The sequence below is a fragment of the Rhipicephalus microplus genome, chromosome 4 (assembly GCF_043290135.1).
Source record: "Rhipicephalus microplus isolate Deutch F79 chromosome 4, USDA_Rmic, whole genome shotgun sequence".
NCBI lineage: Eukaryota > Metazoa > Arthropoda > Arachnida > Ixodida > Ixodidae > Rhipicephalus > Rhipicephalus microplus.
In genome coordinates this window covers 154893859-154909526 of record NC_134703.1, presented here as the reverse complement: position 1 = coordinate 154909526, position 15668 = coordinate 154893859, and positions in this window count along the sequence as shown.

The window sequence follows — 15668 nt, the reverse complement described above, 5'->3', positions numbered from 1 at the left end:
AGCATAAAACCCGCCGCCATCTTCAGCAGTCTTTCAGTGCGCTTGGCAGCACCGTGTTCGGGCGGTTGCTCATAAATTTCTACTTTTTCGTCCAGATCGCCCTGCTGCGGGTGGATTCCGTCGTTGGCCCGGGGGAACTCTTCCCACCGCAAGGAAACATCGTCGTGCCTGCGCCGGACAACCCCGTCGACGAAGAAGCATCATGGAAAGCAGCGCCTCAAGTGGCCCTTCCTATTATGTGGTCAATCGAGTGACGTCAGCGGACACGCTTGAGCTTCATCATAAAACCCGCAGCCATCTTCAGCAGTCTTTCAGTGGGCTTGGCAGCACCGTGTTCGGGCGGTTGCTCATGAATTTCTACTTTTTCGTCCAGATCGCCCTGCTGCGGGTTGATTCCGTCGTTGGCCCGGCGGAACTCTTCCCACCGCAAGGAAACATCGTCGCGCCTGCGCCGGACAGCCCCGTCGACGAAGAACCATCATGAAAAGCAGCGCCTCAAGTGCCCCTCCCCTACCATGTGGTCAACCGATTGACGTCAGCGGACACGCTTGAGCTTCAGCATAAAACCCGCTGCCATCTTCAGCAGTCTTTCAGTCGGCTTGGCAGCACCGTGTTCGGGCGGTTGCTCATGAATTTCTACTTTTTCGTCCAGATCGCCCTGCTGCGGGTAGATTCCGTCGTTGGCCCGGCGGAACTCTTCCCACCGCAAGGAAACATCGTCGCGAATGCGCCGGACAACCCCGTCGACGAAGAACCATCATGGAAAGCAGCGCCTCAAGTGCCCCTCCCCTACCATGTGGTCAACCGAGTGACGTCAGCGGACACGCTTGAGCTTCAGCATAAAACCCGCAGCCATCTTCGGCAGTCTTTCAGTGGGCATGGCAGCACCGTGTTCGGGCGGTTGCTCATGAATTTCTACTTTTTCGTCCAGATCGCCCTGCTGTGGGTGGATTCCGTCGTTGGCCCGGCGGAACTCTTCCCACCGCAAGGAAACATCGTCGCGCCTGCACTGGACAACCCCGTCGACGAAGAACCATCATGCAAAGCAGCGCCTCAAGTGCCCCTCCCCTACCATTTGGTCAACCGAGTGACGTCAGCGGACACGCTTGAGCTTCATCATAAAACCCGCAGCCATCTTCAGCAGTCTTTCAGTGACCTTGGCAGCACCGTGTTCGGGCGGTTGCTCATGAATTTCTACTTTTTCGTCCAGATCGCCCGGCTGCGGGTGGATTCCGTCGTTGGCCCAGCGGAACTCTTCCCACCGCAAGGAAACATCGTCGCGCCTGCGCCGGACAGCCCCGTCGACGAAGAACCATCATGGAAAGCAGCGCCTCAAGTGCCCCTCCCCTACCATGTGTTCAACCGATTGACGTCAGCGGACACGCTTGAGCTTCAGCATAAAACCCGCTGCCATCTTCAGCAGTCTTTCAGTCGGCTTGGCAGCACCGTGTTCTGGCGGTTGCTCATGAATTTCTACTTTTTCGTCCAGATCGCCCTGCTGTGGGTGAATTCCGTCGTTGGCCCGGCGGAACTCTTCCCACCGCAAGGAAACATCGTCGCGCCTGCACTGGACAACCCCGTCGACGAAGAACCATCATGGAAAGCAGCGCCTCAAGTGCCCCTCCCCTACCATGTGTTCAACCGATTGACGTCAGCGGACACGCTTGAGCTTCAGCATAAAACCCGCAGCCATCTTCAGCAGTTTTTCAGTGAGCTTGGCAGCACCGTGTTCGAGCGGTTGCTCATGAATTTCTACTTTTTCGTCCAGATCGCCCTGCTGTGGGTGGATTCCGTCGTTGGCCCGGCGGAACTCTTCCCACCGCAAGGAAACATCGTCGCGCCTGCGCCGGACAACCCCGTCGACGAAGAACCATCATGGAAAGCAGCGCCCCAAGTGGCCCTTCCTATTATGTGGTCGACCGAGTGACGTCAGCGGACACGCTTGAGCTTCAGCATAAAACCAGCAGCCATCTTCAGCAGTCTTTCAGTGGGCTTGGCAGCACCGTGTTCGGGCGGTTGCTCATGAATTTCTACTTTTTCGTCCAGATCGCCCTGCTTCGGGTGGATTCCGTCGTTGGCCCGGCGGAACTCTTCCCACCGCAAGGAAACATCGTCGCGCCTGCGCCGGACAACCCCGTCAACGAAGAACCATCATGGAAATCAGCGCCTCAAGAGCCCCACCCCTACCATGTGGTCAACCGAGTGACGTCAGCGGACACGCTTGAGCTTCAGCAGAAAACCCGCAGCCATCTTCAGCAGTCTTTCAGTGGGCTTGGCAGCACCGTGTTCGGGCGGTTGCTCATGAATTTCTACTTTTTCGTCCAGATCGCCCTGCTTCGGGTGGATTCCGTCGTTGGCCCGGCGGAACTCTTCCCACCGCAAGGAAACATCGTCGCGAATGCGCCGGACAACCCCGTCGACGAAGAACCATCATGGAAAGCAGCGCCTCAAGTGCCCCTCCCCTACCACGTGGTCAACCGAGTGACGTCAGCGGACACGCTTGAGCTTCAGCATAAAACCCGCAGCCATCTTCGGCAGTCTTTCAGTGGGCTTGGCAGCACCGTGTTCGGGCGGTTGCTCATGAATTTCTACTTTTTCGTCCAGATCGCCCTGCTGTGAGTGGATTCCGTCGTTGGCCCGGCGGAACTCTTCCCACCGCAAGGAAACATCGTCGCGCCTGCACTGGACAACCCCGCCGACGAAGAACCATCATGCAAAGCAGCGCCTCAAGTGCCCCTCCCCTACCATTTGGTCAACCGAGTGACGTCAGCGGACACGCTTGAGCTTCATCATAAAACCCGCAGCCATCTTCAGCAGTCTTTCAGTGAGCTTGGCAGCACCGTGTTCGGGCGGTTGCTCATGAATTTCTACTTTTTCGTCCAGATCGCCCGGCTGCGGGTGGATTCCGTCGTTGGCCCAGCGGAACTCTTCCCACCGCAAGGAAACATCGTCGCGCCTGCGCCGGACAGCCCCGTCGACGAAGAACCATCATGGAAAGCAGCGCCTCAAGTGCCCCTCCCCTACCATGTGTTCAACCGATTGACGTCAGCGGACACGCTTGAGCTTCAGCATAAAACCCGCTGCCATCTTCAGCAGTCTTTCAGTCGGCTTGGCAGCACCGTGTTCGGGCGGTTGCTCATGAATTTCTACTTTTTCGTCCAGATCGCCCTGCTGTGGGTGGATTCCGTCGTTGGCCCGGCGGAACTCTTCCCACCGCAAGGAAACATCGTCGCGCCTGCACTGGACAACCCCGTCGACGAAGAACCATCATGGAAAGCAGCGCCTCAAGTGCCCCTCCCCAACCATTTTGTCAACCGAGTGACGTCGGCGGACACGCTTGAGCTTCAGCATAAAACCCGCAGCCATCTTCAGCAGTTTTTCAGTCGGCTTGGCAGCACCGTGTTCGAGCGGTTGCTTATGAATTTCTACTTTTTCGTCCAGATCGCCCTGCTGCGGGTGGATTCCGTCGTTGGCCCGGCGGAACTCTTCCCACCGCAAGGAAACATCGTCGCGCCTGCACTGGACAACCCCGTCGACGAAGAACCATCATGGAAAGCAGCGCCTCAAGTGCCCCTCCCCAACCATTTTGTCAACCGATTGACGTCAGCGGACACGCTTGAGCTTCAGCATAAAACCCGCTGCCATCTTCAGCAGTCTTTCAGTCGGCTTGGCAGCACCGTGTTCGAGCGGTTGCTCATGAATTTCTACTTTTTCGTCCAGATCGCCCTGCTGCGGGTGGATTCCGTCGTTGGCCCGGCGGACCTCTTCCCACCACAAGGAAACATCGTCGCGCCTGCGCCGGACAACCCCGTCGACGAAGAACCATCATGGAAAGCAGCGCCTCAAGTGGCCCTTCCTATTATGTGGTCAACCGAGTGACGTCAGCGCACACGCTTGAGCTTCAGCATAAAACCAGCAGCCATCTTCAGCAGTCTTTCAGTGGGCTTGGCAGCACCGTGTTCAGGCGGTTGCTCATGAATTTCTACTTTTTCGTCCAGATCGCCCTGCTTCGGGTGGATTCCGTCGTTGGCCCGGCGGAACTCTTCCCACCGCAAGGAAACATCGTCGCGCCTGCGCCGGAAAACCCCGTCTACGAAGAACCATCATGCAAATCAGCGCCTCAAGAGCCCCTCCCCTACCATGTGGTCAACCGAGTGACGTCAGCGGACACGCTTGAGCTTCAGCAGAAAACCCGCAGCCATCTTCAGCAGTCTTTCAGTGGGCTTGGCAGCACCGTGTTCGGGCGGTTGCTCATGAATTTCTACTTTTTCGTCCAGATCGCCCTGCTGCGGGTGGATTCCGTCGTTGGCCCGGCGGAACTCTTCCCACCGCAAGGAAACATCGTCGCGACTGCGTCGGACAACCCCGTCGACGAAGAACCATCATGGAAAGCAGCGCCTCAAGTGCCACTCCCCTACCATGATGTTAACCGAGTGACGTCAGCGGACACGTGCTTGAGCTTCAGCATAAAAGCCGCAGCCATCGTCAGCAGTCTTTAAGTGGGCTTGGCAGCACCGTGTTCGGGCGGTTGCTCATGAATTTCTACTTTTTCGTCCAGATCGCCCTGCTGTGGGTGGATTCCGTCGTTGGCCCGGCGGAACTCTTCCCACCTCAAGGAAACATCGTCGCGAATGCGCCGGACAACCCCGTCGACGAAGAACCATCATGGAAAGCAGCGCCTCAAGTGCCCCTGCCCTACCATGTGGTCAACCGAGTGACGTCAGCAGACACGCTTGAGCTTCAGCATAGAACCCGCAGCCATCTTCGGCAGACTTCAGTGGGCTTGGCAGCACCGTGTTCGGACGGTTGCTCATGAATTTCTACTTTTTCGTCCAGATCGCCCTGCTGCGGGTTGATTCCGTCGTTGGCCCGGCGGAACTCTTCCCACTGCAAGGAAACATCGTCGCGCCTGCGCCGGACAACACCGTCGACGAAGAACCATCATGGAAAGCAGCGCCTCAAGTGCCCCTCCCCTACCATGTGGTCAACCGAGTGACGTCAGCGGACACGCTTGAGCTTCAGCATAAAACCCGCAGCCATCTTCAGCAGTCTTTCAGTGGGCTTGGCAGCACCGTGTTCGGGCGGTTGCTCATGAATTTCTACTTTTTCGTCCAGATCGCCCTGCTACGGGTAGATTCCGTCGTTGGCCCGGCGGAACTCTTCCCACCGCAAAGAAACATCGTCGCGAATGCGCCGGACAACCCCGTCGACGAAGAACCATCATGAAAAGCAGCGCCTTAGGTGCCCCTCTCCTACCATGTGGTCAACCGAGTGACGTCAGCGGACACGCTTGACCTTCAGCATAAAACCCGCAGCCATCTTCAGCAGTCTTTCAGTGAGCTTGGCAGCACCGTGTTCGGGTGGTTGCTCATGAATTTCTACTTTTTCGTCCAGATCGCCCTGCTGCGGGTGGATTCCGTCGTTGGCCCGGCGGAACTCTTCCGACCGCAAGGAAACATCGTCGCGCCTGCACTGGACAACCCCGTCGATGAAGAACCATCATGGAAAGCAGCGCCTTAAGTGCCCCTCCTCTACCTTTTGGTCAACCGAGTGACGTCAGCGGACACGCTTGAGCTTCAGCATAAAACCCGCAGCCATCTTCAGCAGTCTTTCAGTGAGCTTGGCAGCACCGTGTTCGGGCGGTTGCTCATGAATTTCTACTTTTTCGTCCAGATCGCCCTGCTGCGGGTAGATTCCGTCGTTGGCCCGGCGGAACTCTTCCCACCGCAAGGAAACATCGTCGCGCCTGCGCCGGACAACCCCGTCGACGAAGAACCATCATGGAAAGCAGCGCCTCAAGTGCACCTCCCCTACCATGTGGTCAACCGAGTGACGTCAGCGGACACGCTTGAGCTTAAGCATAAAACCCGCAGCCATCTTTGGCAGTCTTCAGTGGGCTTGGCAGCACCGTGTTCTGGCGGTTGCTCATGAATTTCTACTTTTTCGTCCAGATCGCCCTGCTGCGGGTTGATTCCGTCGTTGGCCCGGCGGAACTCTTCCCACCGCAAGGAAACATCGTCGCGCCGGCGCCGGACAACCCCGTCGACGAAGAACCATCATGGAAATCAGCGCCTCAAGAGCCCCTCCCCTACCATGTGGTCAACCGAGTGACGTCAGCGGACACGCTTGAGCTTCAGCAGAAAACCCGCAGCCATCTTCAGCAGTCTTTCAGTGGGCTTGGCAGCACCGTGTTCGGGCGGTTGCTCATGAATTTCTACTTTTTCGTCCAGATCGCCCTGCTGCGGGTGGATTCCGTCGTTGGCCCGTCGGAACTCTTCCCACCGCAAGGAAACATCGTCGCGACTGCGTCGGACAACCCCGTCGACGAAGAACCATCATGGAAAGCAGCGCCTCAAGTGCCCCTCCCCTACCATGATGTCAACCGAGTGACGTCAGCGGACACGCTTGAGCTTCAGCATAAAAACCGCAGCCATCTTCAGCAGTCTTTCAGTGAGCTTGGCAGCACCGTGTTCGGGTGGTCGCTCATGAATTTCTACTTTTTCGTCCAGATCGCCCTGCTGCGGGTGGATTCCGTCGTTGGCCCGGCGGAACTTTTCCGACCGCAAGGAAACATCGTCGCGCCTGCACTGGGCAACCCCGTCGATGAAGAACCATCATGGAAAGCAGCGCCTTAAGTGCCCCTCCTCTACCTTTTGGTCAACCGAGTGACGTCAGCGGACACGCTTGAGCTTCAGCATAAAACCCGCAGCCATCTTCAGCAGTCTTTCAGTGAGCTTGGCAGCACCGTGTTCGGGCGGTTGCTCATGAATTTCTACTTTTTCGTCCAGATCGCCCTGCTGCGGCTGGATTCCGTCGTTGGCCCGGCGGAACTCTTCCCACCGCAAGGAAACATCGTCGCGCCTGCGCCGGACAACCCCGTCGACGAAGAACCATCATGGAAAGCAGCGCCTCAAGTGCACCTCCCCTACCATGTGGTCAACCGAGTGACGTCAGCGGACACGCTTGAGCTTAAGCATAAAACCCGCAGCCATCTTTGGCAGTCTTCAGTGGGCTTGGCAGCACCGTGTTCTGGCGGTTGCTCATGAATTTCTACTTTTTCGTCCAGATCGCCCTGCTGCGGGTTGATTCCATCGTTGGCCCGGCGGAACTCTTCCCACTGCAAGGAAACATCGTCGCGCCTGCGCCGGACAACCCCGTCGACGAAGAACCATCATGGAAAGCAGCGCCTCAAGTGCCCCTCCCCTACCATGTGGTCAACCGAGTGACGTCAGCGGACACGCTTGAGCTTCAGCGTAAAACCCGCAGCCATCTTCAGCAGTCTATCAGTGGGCTTGGCAGCCCCGTGTTCGGGCGGTTGCTCATGAATTTCTACTTTTTCGTCCAGATCGCCCTGCTGCGGGTAGATTCCGTCGTTGGCCCGGCGGAACTCTTCCCACCGCAAGGAAACATCGTCGCGAATGCACCGGAAAACCCCGTCGACGAAGAACCATCATGGAAAGCAGCGCCTCAAGTGCCCCTCCTCTACCATGTGGTCAACCGAGTGACGTCAGCGGACACGCTTGAGCTTCAGCATAAAACCCGCAGCCATCTTCGGCAGTCTTTCAGTGGGCTTGGCAGCACCGTGTTCGGGCGGTTGCTCATGAATTTCTACTTTTTCGTCCAGATCGCCCTGCTGCGGGTGGATTCCATCGTTGGCCCGGCGGAACTCTTGCCACCGCAAGGAAACATCGTCGCGCCTGCAGTGGACAACCCCGTCGACGAAAAACCATCATAGAAAGCAGCGCCTCAAGTGCCCCTACTCTACCATTTGGTCAACCGAGTGACGTCAGCGGACACGCTTGAGCTTCAGTATAAAACCCGCAGCCATCTTCAGCAGTCTTTTAGTGAGCTTGGCAGCACCGTGTTCGGGTGGTTGCTCATGAATTTCTACTTTTTCGTCCAGATCGCCCTGCTGCGGGTGGATTCCGTTGTTGGCCCGGCGGAACTCTTCCGACCGCAAGGAAACATCGTCGCGCCTGCGCCGGACAACCCCGTCGACAAAGAACCATCATGGAAAGCAGCGCCTCAAGTGCCCCTCCCCTACCATTTGGTCAACCGAGTGACGTCAGCGGACACGCTTGAGCTTCAGTATAAAACCCGCAGCCATCTTCAGCAGTCTTTTAGTGAGCTTGGCAGCACCGTGTTCGGGTGGTTGCTCATGAATTTCTACTTTTTCGTCCAGATCGCCCTGCTGCGGGTGGATTCCGTTGTTGGCCCGGCGGAACTCTTCCGACCGCAAGGAAACATCGTCGCGCCTGCGCCGGATAACCCCGTCGACGAAGAACCATCATGGAAAGCAGCGCCTCAAGTGCCCCTCCCCTACCATGATGTCAACCGAGTGACGTTAGCGGACACGCTTGAGCTTCAGCATAAAACCCGCAGTCATCTTCAGCAGTCTTTCAGTGGGCTTGGTAGCACCGTGTTCGTGCGGTTGCTCATGAATTTCTACTTTTTCGTCCAGATCGCCCTGCTGCGGGTGGATTCCATCGTTGGCCCGGCGGAACTCTTCCCACCGCAAGGAAACATCGCCGTGCCTGCGCTGGACAACCCCGTCGACGAAGAACCATCATGGAAAGCAGCGCCTCAAGTGCCCCTCCCCTATCATTTGGTCAACCGAGGGACGTCAGCGGACACGCTTGAGCTTCAGCATAAAACCCGCAGCCATCTTCAGCAGTCTTTCAGTGGGCTTGGCAGCACCGTGTTCGGGCGGTTGCTCATGAATTTCTACTTTTTCGTCCAGATCGCCCTGCTGCGGGTGGATTCCGTCGTTGGCCTTCGGAACTCTTCCCACCGCAAGGAAACATCGTCGCGCCTGCGCCGGACAACCCCGTCGACGAAGAACCATCATGGAAAGCAGCGCCTCAAGTGGCCCTTCCTATTATGTGGTCAACCGAGTGACGTCAGCGGACACGCTTGAGCTTCAGCATAAAACCCGCAGCCATCTTCAGCAGTCTTTCAGTGGGCTTGGCAGCACCGTGTTCGGGCGGTTGCTCATGAATTTCTACTTTTTCGTCCAGGTGGGTGACAAACATTCTGTCTGCTCTATTAGAGACGATTCGTGCACTTTAGTAGTGCTGCCGGGCCCACAGAGTCTGCTTTCTTAATTGTGTGATTGTTTGCTTGTTATTAGGCTACTGCTGTTAACATCGGGTGATGTGGAGTTAAACCCTGGACCCCGCTCAGACTCAGAGTCTGGTTCAGAAGCTACCTTAAACAGCCAGCTGCTCAAGAAAATTCTAAAGGAACAAAGAAAGACCAATAAAGCGCTCACTGCTCTTTCCGGAAACTTAAAACACGTAGAAACTACAGTAGGCAACGTACAGGAAAGATTAACCGCCATAGAAAAAGAGTTAGCTCGCCTACAGCAATTCGAGGATAAACTCGCCAAGCATGAGGTGATGACCGTAGAAACAAATAAACTGGTGCGAGAGCTATCAGTTAAGGTAGAAGACTTGGAAAACAGGAGCCGCCGAAATAACATATTAATCTATGGCGTGGAAGAGGGTGACAACAAACAAAATGCAGATTTACAACAGCGGATTGTTAAGGGCATTTTTAAAGACATACTCAAGGTGAATGTAACATCTGTAGAACGCATGCACCGAATTGGCAGGAAAATGCAAAATCGAGAGCGGCCAGTAATTCTTAAGCTGTACAATTTCTCTGAAAAATTGTTAGTCCTTCGTAATTGCGGCAAACTGAAGGGAACAGCGATATCGATATCCGATGACTTTTCCGCACGAGTTCGGGACCTGCGCAAAAAACTATGGCAATCAGCAAAGGAAGATCGGGACAATGGGGCTAAGGTCACTCTTGTATTCGATCAACTAAATATAGATGACGACTTGTACGTATGGGATGAAGCAAAAAATGCAAGAGTTTCCCTGAGAAGGGCACGTCACGATGGTCGCGCGAAAAGCAACGCGTGACACCCGCAAGCCGCCACACCGTTTTCATTGGTATGTTCGAATGCCCGTAGCATCGTTAACAAAACTGACAAGCTAGAAGAATTGTTATTTTCGTACACTCCTGATATTGTCGTGATAACTGAAACGTGGCTGCACCCAGACATTCTTGATTTTGAAATTGTTCCTTCTTCATACTGCCTACTTTGGTCAGATCGTGACGGTCGCGGGGGCGCGGTCGCCATTGCAATAAAACGTGGTTTGCAATATCGTAGAGAAAAGGGTATCGTGAATCACGAAAGCGTTTGGTGCACAATATTTGCTCACGATGCTCCAGTACTGATCAATGGCATCTACAGAAAGCCAAATGCGTCTGATGATTACATTTTGCAAGTACATGACTATCTGGTTGATAAGGTTACCCTCCGTACCAAATTAATACTTACTGGAGATTTCAATCTCGCTATTGACTGGGAAAACTTAACAAGTACTAGAAATACCGCCAACAGCGAGCTATTATACAATTTAATGTTCAATTTTCTATGGTCCCAGTTGGTCCAGGAACCAACCCGAATTCAAGGAAACACTCGCTCCATACTAGACCTAGCTTTTCTTTCCGATAACCTATCCGGTAAAGCCTCTGTAGAAGATGGAATATCTGACCACAAAATGTTAATCATAACTTTTAACCTTGAATGCTTAAATACCAAACCCGATGGCACAAATTCACGAATAGCCGTGAAAGACTACACCGGAGCTAATGATGTTTGTGTTATTGATTACCTCGACACAGCACTAGAGACTTTTTTTCTAGAGGAATGTGAGGGTGTTAATGGTATGGCGATTCAACTGAAAAAAATAATTACGTACTGTGAACAAAATTTTATCCCAACGAAACTAAAACGCACACAAAGAAAACACCATGCATCAATCGCCGTATTATTCACCTTAAAAGAAGGGTACAGAGAATGCGCAAGAAAAAGAGGAATCCGATCATCTTAAAGGAACTTGCATCTCAGCTTAAGGCGGAAATTAGAAATGCAAGACAAACTTTTTTTTCGCATACGTTATCTCACTTCATGACGGATCAGCCGCAAAAATTTTGGCGTTTCTTGGCACGGCCTGAAAACCCAACGACTGAAGTAGAAATTGAGGGTACTATCGTAAAGGACGCGCAGGCCGTTTCCAATGCTTTCAATAGGTATTTTCAGTCGGTATTTACACGCGCACGCGCACCAAGCAGCCCTGTTGCTCCTGTGCATCTTTTGTTAATGCCCGATGTCGTTGTCACTACGGAAGGTGTTCTGAACCTGCTGTTGCAGATCGATGTTAAGAAATCAGTGGGTCCTGACAATATTTCAAATGTATTCCTTCGACGCTACGCAGAGCAACTATGTCCCTTCCTTGAAGCAATTTTTAAAGCATCCCTGCTAACAGCTTCTTTACCGGCAGACTGGTTGTGTGCAAAGGTAATTCCAATTCATAAAGGCGGGAGCAAGCTGTCCATAGAAACATTCAGGCCTATCTCGCTAACTATCTGTTGCTGTTAATTATTGGAACATGTAATCAACAAGACAATAATTACTTATTTAGAAGATAACAACTTATTGCACCCAAACCAACACGGATTCCGTAAAAACCTGTCTACCGTTACTCAACTCTTGGAAATAACGCATGACTTCGTAACTACTATTAACTCACAATTGCAAACCGACTCCATATTTATAGACTTCGCCGAAGCTTTTGATAAGGTGCCTCACAGTAAATTGATTGACAAACTTGTGTCTATTGGTATTAACAGTAACATAATAGCACGGATAAAAATGTATCTATCAAATCGAAGCCAGTATGTAACCGTAAACAACACAGCCTCTGATTCATTGGAAGTTTTTTCCGGAGTACCACAAGGTTCCGTCTTAGGACCCATCTTGTTCCTAATATATGGTAATGATATCTATATGTGCCTTGAGCCTAACGTTAAAATGAGATTATTCGCTGATGACTGCGTGATCTACACCACTATCCGCACAACTGATGACCAGCTTAGACTTAATACCACACTAGCTAATATTGCATGTTGGTGCCTTGAGTGGGGAATGGAAATTAACGTGTCAAAAACAGCTTGCCTTAGCATAACTCGCAGAAAAACAATCCAGCATTTTAGTTACAATTTGGTCGGCACAAACATTGCAAGAAACGACGCTGTTAAATACTTGGGCGTTACCATCACAAGTAAACTGAAGTGGGATGCACATATAAGCAGCACATACACAAAAGCCTATCGCCAGCTAGAGTTCCTGCGTCGAAAACTTGCATTGGCGCCTTCTAATGTATAACTGACAGCATATAAATCTCTCATAAGGCCGATCCTCGAGTACGCCAGCATTGTTTGGAACCCCCACCAAAAATATCTTTCCAACAAATTAGAAATCGTCCAACGCAAGGCCCTTCGCTTTATCTATTCTAAGTATTCGAGGCATGACAGTGTCACTGAGCTGCGCAGGCGGGCATGCTTGCCGACCCTTGCAGCCCGTCGCCGTGTCTCTTCCTTAAAGTTTATTTTTCTTTTGTATCACAACGGTTTAAACATAGATAAAGACAACTATATAAAGCCGCCTAACCATCACTCCCTTCGTACCAACCACAATAAGTGCATAAGACCATTCATGTCACGCTGTGACACTTTTAAATATTCATTCTTCCCGTCAGCAGTGGAAAAGTGGAACAAATTGCCACGTGAATGCGTTAATCTTTCCTCTGCAGATTCATTTGTTTGGAATGTAGAAACCCTGTTTTATGAAAACTAAAAGCAACTTTTGTTTTTTTGTTTTTTGATGTTTGTGAGCGCTTCCGAACACACTGATCACTGTACCCCCTGCTAATACCTCGATGGTTTGTGACCTGTTCATGATTTTGTACAATTGCTTTCATCAAGTTTTATTTTCACCATCATCTTGTGATTCTGTTTTTTTCCCGCTATGTGCGATATTGCCTGGTTTGTACGCGACTGTGTATATTAGCCCGCCCACCCTGTATGAGCCTGAGAAAGGCTTACAATATTAAATAAATAAAATAAATAAAAAAAATAAAAATAGAAGTTTCGTTTAGCAGCGCGAATAGTTTTCGAAAGCTTTTTACTGCACTTTGGTATGCTTGCCACGTGGCTTGATCATTTCTGGCCATTGGTTTCCTAAACAATCTTTTTTTTCTACTTATTTCCTTTTTATTGAGTTATAGAACCATGACGCTGATTGTTTGCTTTGAATAGTTACCGCTGGAATATACTTGTCAGTTATTTCTTGCATTTTATTCGAAAACAGCCTCCAGTTTTGTTCTACTGAGCGGTTGCAATAACCTTGCTAGAAAGAAGTATAGAATTCGTCCAGTTCAGCGGTAAATTTTTCATACTTGCCTTTTTCATAAAGCTTTATTCGCTTCCTCTTCGGTTTTTCTGTCTGAAATGATGATTAGAAAAATGCCAAGATAACTTTATGTTCACTAATTTATTTTAGGTAATGAACTGCCAGGATACAACTTGGGTTGGACATAAGGATCAAGTCAAGTATGTTTGCGGTGTGAGTGGTCTTGCTCGTGGCTCGGGTTATTATTTTGTAATTGAATATTTTGGAGTGTTGCTAGAAATCGGAGGCTCCATTGAACTGATTAGACCAGTCAATAGCTGGGAAGTTAAAGTCGCCGCATATTAATAAATTTGCAGCGGGATATTTTTTCGAATAAGGTCAAAGGAGTCATTAAATTGCGTGCAAAAATCAGCACCTGGTTTTGGGGGCAATAGCACGCTCCGATAATAGTGAGGTTTATCGGTTTCGGCAACCTATGAAGATTATCTCTAGAGGGCCTTGTAGTTCTATGTTGAAGTGACTGATTGAAGTTTTCATTCCAATCGGGACACCACCACCTCGGCTTAGTAAGCGGTCTCTACGGTAAACAGCGAAACCGGGCAGGTACGGAGCAACTTCTGTGTCGGCAATATGTGAGGAAAGCCATGTTTCTGTAAGAATGATGAAATGGCAATCAGCTGATTGGATTACGGCAGATAGTTCTTCGCGCTTGGGAAGAATGCTACGAATGTTAGTATAAATAATCGAGTATGTGACGTCAGTGGTAGATACAGTGGCATTCTGGCTAGCTGCCTCGTTCTGTCGTATTTTTTTCACCAAATTATGAACAGTGTCGTAGTAGTATGTCTCCTTTCCAATGATGAGCCTTATGTAGCGCAATTTAAAGACCGCATTCCGTTCACGAGCGAATTGAGTCAGCTCGCGACGAACAGAACACGTTGCAAAACAAAAATTTTCTGATATGCTTATATTTGTCCCTTTGAGCGCGGAGGCTTTAGATAGCACATCGTCCTTAGATTTAAAAGAAGCGAAATTTACAAGTATCGGACGAACTTTGTCGTGGGTGCTTTTGCCGATACGATGCGCTCTTTCAATATCCTTAGATTCCATTGTTAGTTTAAAAGTGTCTCTGGAAATATTATATTACAAGTTTTTCGCTATCTGCCCAAGATTGTGATTCGCCTTCTTCAACGCCGTAGAAGACAAGATTGCAGTGACGCGACCTGTCCTTGGCATCATTTAGTCGGTCCTGAATGCCAATAAGTCTGTCCGACGTGTGCACGGATGTTGTCAACAAATTGTCAACATCTGACCTCAAGTCCGCTAATAGTTTACATTGGTCCTCGGTTTTCACTATGCGTGAAACAATGTCGGCTAGAGTCTGTTCAGTGTTAGTGAGTCGCGCATTAATAGACTTAAGCTCTGTCAAAATTTTCGCCTGACGGGCTTCTAATTTTGATACCATGACGTGAACCTTTTGGTCGGTTTGGTTGTTTTGGATGCGTGTGGTATAGGGCCTGGATTTTCCTCCACGTCTCCCGACAGCAACAATAGTTCATGAGCAATGTTCACAAAACCACAAAGCAACGACACAACGCAGTGTGGGCTCGGCAGCTGCACCAAACAATGATTACTAGTCTTCTTAGCGCAAAGACAATCGTAAGTGTGTACCTGCGTGAATAAACACGAACGGCGAAATCAGGCGCTGAGCCAAGGCACAGCTGACGAGCCCACGAAGCGTTAGCTGTCGGGAGCAGCCCTTTATAGGTGACGGGAACCCTGATGTCCATGATCTTGGTGAATCTTCTCAAAACACAGACCTTAAAGTGTCGATGATTACGCCATCTCTTGGTCCTGCGGCTGGGGCTGAGGTTTCCAGGTGGAGAGGGATTCCAGCAAGCGACGTAGGCGTAATAGCTCCTCGATTTGTGAAGCATCCATTGCGCAATACGGCTGTCGCACTGCCGCAGGCGTCGGGGAGGCTGACTGAAGCAAGCACCTGCGTGATACACACGAATGGCGAAATTAGGCGCTGAGCCATGGCACAGCTGATGAGCCCACTTTAGAACTGAAATGTACCCAAAGATCCCCGCCCCCCCCCCGAAGGAAAGGAATTGAAATATTTACTCATTGCCTTTATAACTATTTCTTGTCTGGCGGAAAACATGCTAAGATTACATAAAAATCAATTAAGTCTCTAATAAATAATTAGAATAGTTTTGATCAGTAGAGGCAGGCACTCTCTTCAAATGGCGGAAGAAAAGTGCTTCCTGTGAAGAGCCCATTGTCGCATTAAGATCTAAAAAACACGATCTAATAATCATTGCAGAGTAATGATTTCGATCAAATTCACCGGCAAAGGTGCAACAATATAACAGCTAGCTAGACTTTTGGCGGTAGA